The sequence below is a fragment of the Myxine glutinosa genome, chromosome 3 (assembly GCF_964187855.1).
Source record: "Myxine glutinosa chromosome 3, kmMyxGlut1.1, whole genome shotgun sequence".
Classification (NCBI taxonomy): Eukaryota; Metazoa; Chordata; class Myxini; order Myxiniformes; family Myxinidae; genus Myxine; species Myxine glutinosa.
The window spans coordinates 208,039,219-208,048,923 of NC_136263.1; the positions used below are offsets into that span (position 1 = coordinate 208,039,219).

The 9,705-nt window shown below is 43.4% G+C and overlaps 1 protein-coding gene across 1 annotated transcript in view; it reads left to right on the plus strand.

Annotated features, from left to right (window-relative positions):
- The window catches only part of LOC137423892 (extracellular calcium-sensing receptor-like), an 82,281-nt gene extending 80,682 nt beyond the window's left edge, over positions 1 to 1,599 (plus strand). The window contains exon 7 of the mRNA XM_078773671.1: positions 281 to 1,599. The gene's annotated coding sequence lies outside the window, so the exon portion shown is untranslated. The remainder of the gene's footprint in view (positions 1 to 280) is intronic.
- The last annotated feature ends 8,106 nt before the right edge of the window (positions 1,600 to 9,705 follow it).

The window sequence follows — 9,705 nt, forward strand, 5'->3', positions numbered from 1 at the left end:
CAGGAGAATTGTTTTTCAGCTGGATTTGCTTTTATTTTATTTTTTAATTATACTCTTTCTCTGAAAGCAATCAATGTCGCTTGCCCCTGAGGGTGAGTATCACAGTGCTGAGAATCATTGTGACGCCCTGCCTCCCAATCTCACCCCTAATGCTTCAAAAGCATTTAATTGCCTAATGTTTGAGCCGCTTACGGGTCTTCAAAATCAATGGATTATGGCAAAAATGTCAATATAAACAATGCACTTCATAAAATGTTATTTGTTGTTGTTTTGACTTCAGATTCTCAGGAATGCTTCCACTGCCCCAAATACCTTTGGTCAACTGCACATGGTGATGATTGTATTATCATGACTGAAGAATTTCTGGCTTTTTCTGACCCGTTGTCGATCACTATGTTGGTAATGTTACTCATTGGAATGGTGTTGGTTACTGCGGTTATGGTGATGATGTCCACCCAACGGGAACTCCATCTGGAGAAAGCTGAAAGTTTTGAAGTGAATCTCCTTCTTCTTGTTGCCTTGGGAGGATGTTTTTGCAGTACATTAGCTTTTATTGGCAAACCAACAGACAACTTGTGTAGCTTACGGGAAACGTGTCCATGTATATTGTTGTCACTTGCGATAATCTGCATGTTGGCAAAATCCACAAAAGGGTTCATTGTTCCTCAAGGTATAATCTACATTGTTGATTTTCGGTGCACTGGACATGAAAAGTGTGTTTTTATCTCCTTCTGATGCATTTTCAGAAAAAAAAAACATTGATATGCACACACCACAGGCATTATGAAAATGCAGAATGTTTATGCACCCCTGTATCCATGGAGCATCGACAATTATGTAATACCAATTTAAACTTATCTACTCTTTCTGCTTCCATTACCCTTCCAGGGAGACCACTCAATTTATTAACTACTCATCGACTGAAAGACCCTCGTATTAGCACAGTCATAACTTTCCTCTTCTTCACTCTCAGGCTGTCGCCCCTGGACTGCATATTCTGTTCAAAAAACTCTCCCGCTTTTACTTTGTCTCTCAAATTCATTATCCTAAATATCACAATAAAATCCTCCGCCCCCCCCCCCCCCCACTTCCGTAGTCACATACACACATACAGCACCTGTGGCCAGCTACATTTTGACTGTGAGTAAACTTACACAAGCAATTCTGACATGTGAGAAATATCACGACATCTTATTCCTTTTCCCTTTATATATTTTATAGAATGAGGCACATGAATTGAATAATATGCATTACATATTCATTGGTCAGAGCAACAAATATTGATGATTGTACATGTATGCAATAAAGAGTTATTACATTTACAGACAACAATATTTAATTATTTTTAGAGCACCCCCACCCCGACACTCATTCCCAACCTCCCTCCCGTCACTCATTCCCACTCTCTCTCTCCCTTCACTCTCTTACCCCACCCTCCCCATCACACCGCTCCCTCCCCTCACCACATACAAGGCTTTCATCCACAACTCAATGGAATACTGTTCCCCCCTCTGGGCCGGTGCTCCTGCCTCACACCTAGCTCGGCTCCACGCTGTTGAAACCAAAGCTTTTAGAATCATTGGAATCTCCCGCGATGAAGCTAACTTTGAGGGCCTTTCACTCACTCACCGCAGGCAGGTTGGTGGTCTTTCTGTCTTCTACCGACTCCTCTCCGGCTTTGCTCCCCCAGCTCTCTCTGTGCTCTGTCCCCCAAATACTCATACAGGTCGCACAAGATCTGCCAGCAAACCTATTATGTTAAATTGCCAAAATCAAGACTCTATTCACCTTCACACTTTCATTCCCCTTTTCTCCCGCCTCTGGAACAAACTCGCTCACTCTCTTCATACCACTCTTCCCTCCAGGTCTTTAAAACAGCTGTTCACCACCATCTCTTATCTTCCCCCATCCAAAACCTTGATCTCTTCTACCCCTGTTAATTCACCCCAGATGCACTTTTATGAAATAACGACTTCTTTCCTGGAAGTCCTAGCAGTGTCCATGTGTTTTTTTTTTACCTCTCCCACCCCCAACCCCTTCCCACGCCTCCTCCCCCCAAGCCCTCTCCCTCCCACAGATCTCCCGATGTCCCTGCTCTCTACTGTTGTACTTGTGTGCTTCCCTCTCTCTCCCCATCTTGTCTCCCGCTCCCTTTATTATATGTTTTATGTGTCTGGTTTTTTTGTGATTAATGTTAGCTCTTACACGAGCCTCGATCTTGTATCCCCCCCAAAAAAAGATGTCTTGAACCAGAGTATTACATATTCCTTAGCAGCCGAGCATGAGTTTGGAACTGTATCTCGACATTCCTGTCTGAGTAGCCGATCCATAGTGAGTTTTGTGTTGATTAAATTGAAGCAGAAGTAGATGAGTAAAACCTTTCAGTAGGCTCGAATCACCACAAAAGTACTGAATGGCATCTGCAACAATAATGAGGAGAAGAATAAGGAAATCGCAAAAGTTATCAAAACTGGCACACAATCATAGTCAAAATCACAAAACTCAGGAACAGTCTAACAAACAGCTATGTCAATACGTTCCTTCAGTATGACGTCATAAATCGACAAGTACAATTCTTGATCCTATCCCCCTGATATACAAATACAGCCACGTGAAAAAGTAAGTACACCCCATGTGAAGTTTTGACTTTTTCAACATATTTCAACATACAGCCTTTTGATCTTCATTTCAACAATATTGAAAGATAAAGGTGATATAATATAACAAATATCATGAAACATTTACATTTTGTAGTCCATTGTATAATTTAAATAAACATAAATGCAAATTTCACATGTGGAAAAAGAAAGTACACCCTTGGCTCTAATAGGTGGTATTGCCCCCTTTGGCAGAAACAGCCTAAAGTAGGCGTTTCTTATAACTGTCTACCTGTCTCTGACATCGACTGGGAGAAATTTTTGCCCACTCCTCCATGCAGAATTCTTTCAGCTGTGCAATGTGTGAGGGGTTTCTTGCATGCACAGCTCGTTTCAAATCCCCCACAACATCTCGAAGGGACTTAGATCCGGGCTTTGACTTCGCCATTCCAGAACCCTCCATTTCTTTCAATTTCAGCCATTCCTTGGTGGATTTACTGGTATGTTTAGGGTCATTGTCATGTTGCAAGGTCCACCTTCGGTTGAGCTTCAACTTTCCGACAGATGGCCTCACATTATCTTCAGGCACCCTCTGGTACAATGAAGGATTCGTAGTGGATTCTTTGATGGTGAGCTGCCCAGGCCCTGATGCAGCAAAGCTGCCCCAAACCATAATATTTCCAACACCATGCTTTACAGTTGGTATCAGGTTCTTGTGGTCAAATGCTGTCTTTGGTTTTCGCCAAACATGTCTTCTGGTACTGTGGCCAAATAGCTCTACCTTTGACTCATCTGTCCAGAACACATTGTTCCAGAAGTGCTGGTCTTTGCCTCGGTGTTCATTGGCAAACTTTAGTCTTGCTCTGATGTTCTTTCTGGACAGCAAAGGTTTCCTCCTGGCACACCTCCCATGTAGATCAAATTTGTGCAGGCTCTTTCTAATGGCAGACTCGTACACTTTGACATCAACAGTGGCACGAGCTACCTGTAGGCCCCGTGATGACATTCTGGGGTTCTTAGAGACTTCTTTCAGCATCTTGCGGTCTGCTCTTGGGCTGAACTTGTTGGGGCGGCCTGGCCTGAACAAGTTGGCAGTTGTTTGGAATCTTCTCCACTTGTAGATGATCTTCCGGACAGTCGAATGATTGATTTCAAATTGTTTGGAGATCTTTTTAAATCCCTTCCCAGACTCGTAGGCATCTATAACCTTCTTTTTGAAGGCCTCAGAGCTCTTTTGATCTAGGCATGGTGACGCCGCACACTTCAACAACAAAGAGCAAACTAAACCAAATGTCTGAGGTTTAAATAAGACAGGTTGCTCCAAGATCCTCTCTAACGATGTTCTAATTATTTGCACCTGAGCTGGTGCACCTGATTCTAATTTTAGGTATTTGAAGCAGTGATAAATGTAGGGGTGTACTTACTTTTTCCACATGTGAAATTTGCATTTCTGTTTATTTAAATTATACAATGGACTACAAAATGTAAATGTTTCATGACGTTTATTATATTATATCACCTTTATCTATCAATATTGTTGAAATGAAGATCAAATAGCTGTATGTTGAAATATGTTGAAAAAGTCAAAACTTTACATGGGGTGTACTTACTTTTTCACGTGACTGTATAAGCAATTTCAATGCGAAGCAAAATCTGTTTTCAAAAAAGGAATTTGCCGTGTTGGTGTTACCAAACCTTACACACACAGACAAATCAATAACTGATTCAACATTAAATTAATACTTGGAATATTACGAGTCACTGACATTGTCTATTGCATCAAACAAATAACTGTCACAATTCCAGCTTCACCTCAGAGTTGCATTATCTGATTAATGAAGGAAAAATAGCTGTTTTATTCTTTAAATTTTCCTCTCGATGCATTGTATCATTTTATGTCCACAACTTATTGCTTGATGTGGCTGGGTTGTTGTTGCTTGATATTTTGAGTGATTTACACTTCAATGTATGTCTTGCTTTTTGCACTATTTCGGTTTTTGCATAAACATAACTATTCCTTAATCAACAAAGCTCTTCTCCTACAAAGTTTACATTGGTGCACAATATTATCGTTAAGTTACTCAATCATGAAAAATAATTCCTTAAAACTTCTTTTCAGTTTCTCCACTCAACAATTTCCCAAATGCAGTCAAGTTATTGAAACAGAAATATGTTGTGGTATTTTGTTTTACCCCACAAGTGGTGTTTTCTTTACTCTGGGCTCTTGTAAGTGATCCAAGGGTAAACTACAACACAACTGCCCGTTTGGGGACAATTATTATTGAATGTACTTTGACTGCACCTCTTTGGGCTTTTTGTTCTTTGACCTACTTGATTGTTTTGGCAATATTGTGCCTTGGCCTTGCTTCAAAGGCTCAGACCAAGGATTCATCTTTAAATGAGGGAAAGTTTATAACGTACAACATGCTGTTTTTCTTAATGGTTGTGGTCGCTTTCATTCCCGCTTATATAAGCACACAAGGAAAACATACAATTATAACTGAAATGTTTGCAATCATTGCGATAGCGTTTGCATTTCTTGGCTGCAGTTTTGTTCCAAAATGTTACAAAATTTACAAAACAATTAAGTGAGACTGAATAATGATATGTACTTTACATTGTCATTGAATAAATGTGCTAACTTTTCTTTGCAATGGATATGTTTGTATCGTTACTGTCGCGGACAATGGCAAACAAGGACGACCAGCACACATTCATGTGGCGTGGGAGGAGGGGGGCGGAAGGGGAGGGGAACTGCCTTTGGAGGCCATTTCCCCCTGCAGAGCAGAGGTTGGCCTTTTCTGGGCACCGTGGTCCACTTTTTGAAGCAATGTTTTATGGCCGAAAGCCCTTCCTGCCGCCGACGCTGTTAGTCGCCTCTTGCGACACACAGGGAATTACCAGTGAACTGGTACTCAATTTGCCGACCTCGGAAGGATGACAGGCTGAGTCAACCCCCCTGGTGTTAATTCAGCAATCAACCAAGATTCGAACCCAGGATCCTAGGATCCCAACCCGGCACCCTAACCGCTAAGCCAACACCAGGCTTGGGGGGGGGGGGGGGCGGGAGGAGGGGAAGGGATGGGGGAAAGGGAATAAAGGGGAAAACAAACGTTGAGATCCTGTCAGCAAAATGGTTACAATGTTACCAGGACCTTGTTTTGTCCACTGCAAGTGTCGTCACCAACGAGCACCATGCCAGCAAGATGGCTACCCCCAGCACAAGCACGAAGAGGCAAAGGCAATCCCCAGCACGAGCACGAAGAGGCAGTCACCAGCTCGAACACAGGCAGGCAGTCCCAGCACCAACATGGTCAGGGAATCCCAGCACGAACATGGGCAGGCAAGCAGGCATGTGCAGAGAGAGTCCAAGTCGTGCACACGTGCAGAGTTCAGAGCGTCCGATGAACACGCGCACTGAGAGGGAGCCGAGAGAGATTAATCAAGTACACGTGCTAAGGCCTGAGAGGGAGTGTTGTGTGCATGTGCAGCGAGAAGGAGCAGAGAGAGAGAGAGTTAGGGTTAGAATGGAATAGGCCAAGAGCTAGAATCTTGCAGGCATGTGCAGAGTGAAACCGACAGGCAGAGAGCAGGCACGTGTAGAGGCCTGAGAGAGGGTCTGGCTACGTGAGAGAGAATGAAGTGTACAAGGCCTTTTTGTCAGCACAAAGCGTCATACAGGCATGTGCAGAGGCCTGAAAAAGGGTCCGGCCAAGAGAGATAATCAAGTGTGCAAGGCCTTTTTGTCAGGCCCTGGTGAGGTTGGGGTTGTTGGTGGAGTTTCGCTTCCCCTGCCCCACAAGCCCTCTCCAAATTTCCTCTGGTGTTGATTCGTGGCCCTTTGTGTCACCCTGCCCCCACAAGCCCTCCAAAAGGGACTTTTAACTGGTGAATTTGAAAAGTTCCCTGTCCACAAAATGTTGTTGCTGGCATCCACCCTTGAGACCTTTGGCCTGTCTTCTGTCCTTCAAGACTTTGAACAATATCTGTGGATGTAATATTTGTGCATCTGCCTGGCTTCCCCTTATGAGTGGAGGGCCTGTCTTTCCCTCCCCAACACATAACGACATACTAACCCATACAAGGGGAAGGGACTAAGATAATGTTCTGCTATGAAATAACTCTTATAAGGGACATGTATGGTGGTTGTCATTACTTCTTAGTGGTTTCCCAAAACTGCAACAGTATTTATCAAAAGTTTACATTGGATTTAGTTTACATTTATCAGCATTACATTGGATTTTATATATTTTTTCACAAAAAAAAACTTTTTCACAATGCCTCCATTTCTCTCAATTAAATTACTTAACAAGAATAAAAAGTAGTGAAATGTCATGACCCTCGTGGTTTTAGCAATTTTGTTGTACGGAGTTAAAGGCCGCCAGTCGGCCATCTTTGGTCAGATTACAAAACAAAATTTTCTACATATGTATCTGTCGTGGGTTTTATAAGCACCTGGTCGAACTCGGACAGTGTACAAGACATTTATTAATAGATAAGGATAACATGCATGGGAGGCATGGCGTGGCGTGTAGGATAGTAACACCAGCATGGATGACATCACAGTCATTACAATCATGCACAGCCCGCACCATACATCTTTGCCAGCACCAACCTGCATTCGGCTAAATATACTTTCCCCTAGGGTCAGGATAACTGACATTATTCATTCATTCTAGGGTCAGGATAACTCCAAACAATATCTCGCATCCCTCCCCACGGACTGCCGTCTCGAAGATAAATTGTACAAAGTTGGAAAGTTAAAGCCTCATAGGGAAAGAATGTTTTCCAAGGTCAAACATATAATATTATGATAACAGATCCTCCAAAGTCAGACACCACGCTGGAAATGGGTTTACAGTGTGTTCAGCCTGGAAGAGCTGCTCCCCTCTCAGGAAGAGAATTAAATGAAATCTTCTTCAAATTTCCCATTTAATAAACATTTTAGAGAAGAATAGATTTGTTATCACCTTTGTCCCACTAGGGACTTCATATAAGTATTTGTCAATTATCTCCAATCCACCTTTAACCTCACAAAGTGGGTGACGAACCCCTCATCCATCAAGGGAACTCCCCCGTGCAATGAGGTGTGGCCAGGCCCCTCCCTTATAAGCTTTTTAGACTGAGAAAGGAAGAGAGTGATGTAGAAAGGATTATTCCATAGCATATGTAATTTATAAATGATTAATAAGTAAATATTGGCCTCTACCATATAATTTTGAGGCTATGTAAAAAGGTAGCGGAGCAATGAAGGCAAAGTCATTTGAAAGCATCTGGGCAGACCAAAGTCTCCCATGCAAGAAGTAAAAACACTCAAAGCCCCATTTAATATGCAGGGTCTTTAAAAATTCCACACAAGTATAAAGCAAGTCTCAGGTTAGTAGCAGGCCTCTCTGCCTTTATTTCTCAGTGAAGTGTTAATAAAGCTCTATGGTTGTAAAAGCAGTGAAATATATTGAGGTACGGTGGTGACCATCGACGCCTTTATTCACACAAGACACCCATCGTGAGATTCCCCTCTTCCAATTTGCACATGAGCCCCTCTTCCGATTCGCGCATGATAATGTGCTTCAAGTTCGACATTATGCAATCTTCGCCACTCACGCTCCCCTGAATCGGAATCCTCAGCTTGCTCCTCAGCTAATCGGAATTCCTCAGCTAACAACTCACACATCTGAAAGAGGAAATGAACATAGGAAATTTTAATACTAAATTTACAAAGTGAAGGTTCTAAAAACCGTAACACATTGTTACGGATCTCCCCGTCGGCCCTTTTCCCCCTTACCAAGGGGGGATTAATCCCCTTGTTTGTGACTGACCGACGTGACCCTGAAGCTGCCCAGCTCCCTCCAGGGAGGCAGGTGAGCAACCTCGTTCGAGACCGCGGACAAGATGTTAATTGCTGAGCGGATTAGCAGCCGCGGCTCGAACCATTAGCATTCACTAACCCGATTCTAAACATTGGCCAAATCGTGCCACATGTATTCAAAGGGGGAAATCACAAAGACGATCGGATATGAGGAAACCAGAAGGTAAGGAAGAACAAATATAATTTATTACTAATATTTACAAGACCAAAAAAACCAAGGGAGAAGGAAAGATACGAAAATAATTAACAGAAGAGGAAGACACAGTGCAAATATTAACTTACCTATACAAGCTTACTTAAACCCCAGGACAAGACACACAAAACAGACGACAATCAGACTTACACGAATGGGGAATGAAGGCAGGAACGAATGGCTGGAAGGGGAGGAAGGTTCAGCTGGAGCTTGCTCCCGCACGGGACGTCGGGCTCGACCTCGACAGCCACCGATGCCACCGCAATCTGGTTCCCGCGTAGCAGCGGGTCGAAGCTGCGTGTCACAGGGGGGCTGGACTACGGTGGTCTCTCACTGCGGTAGTCTCAAAGCTGCGGTTGGTTCAAACGCGCATCCCAGCTCCTCCTCAACTGGACTCCGGTGGACGGCTCACTCATCTCCCGGTGGGGGCGTCACGTGACGGGTTATATAGCGCCACACCCTGGAACGTTCGCGAAACTGCCCGATCTTTCTCTCTCCGCCCTCTCAAGCCAAACCCCTCATCCTTGGTTGGTTGATCGGGGCTTGTTCACTCCTCCCTCTGATGATGAGGTGGAGACACGCCTTTCTTCTCCGAGCTGACTGCATGCATAATGGAGGACTGGTGTAGTGGGTAATGCGGTTGGCAATGCGGTCGGCAATGGAGATTTTGGGCAATTGAAAGGGGATCTATGTTATTTGATTCGGTGCAATGCAGAGTCAACTAGTGGAAGACAGAGCCTTATACTGACATAGAATAAAGAAATAACTTTAGAAAGGTTCTATGGTGGCCTACGTGCTTGTATATGGACTAGCTACGGTGCACTCATTTCAATTAACAGCCAATTAAAGGGGAAATGTACAGAGGAAATTTTAATACTAAATTTACAAAGTGAAGGTTCTAAAAACCGTAACACAGCACCCTCATTCCTCATGGCACGCCTTGGGCCGACAAAACTTTAACTTAGTGTTGCACGTAGGTGTAGTTCTCTCTACAATTAACCTGACCCTGAGTGTGACAGTTTTAAAACACAAATAAGTATGTCCCT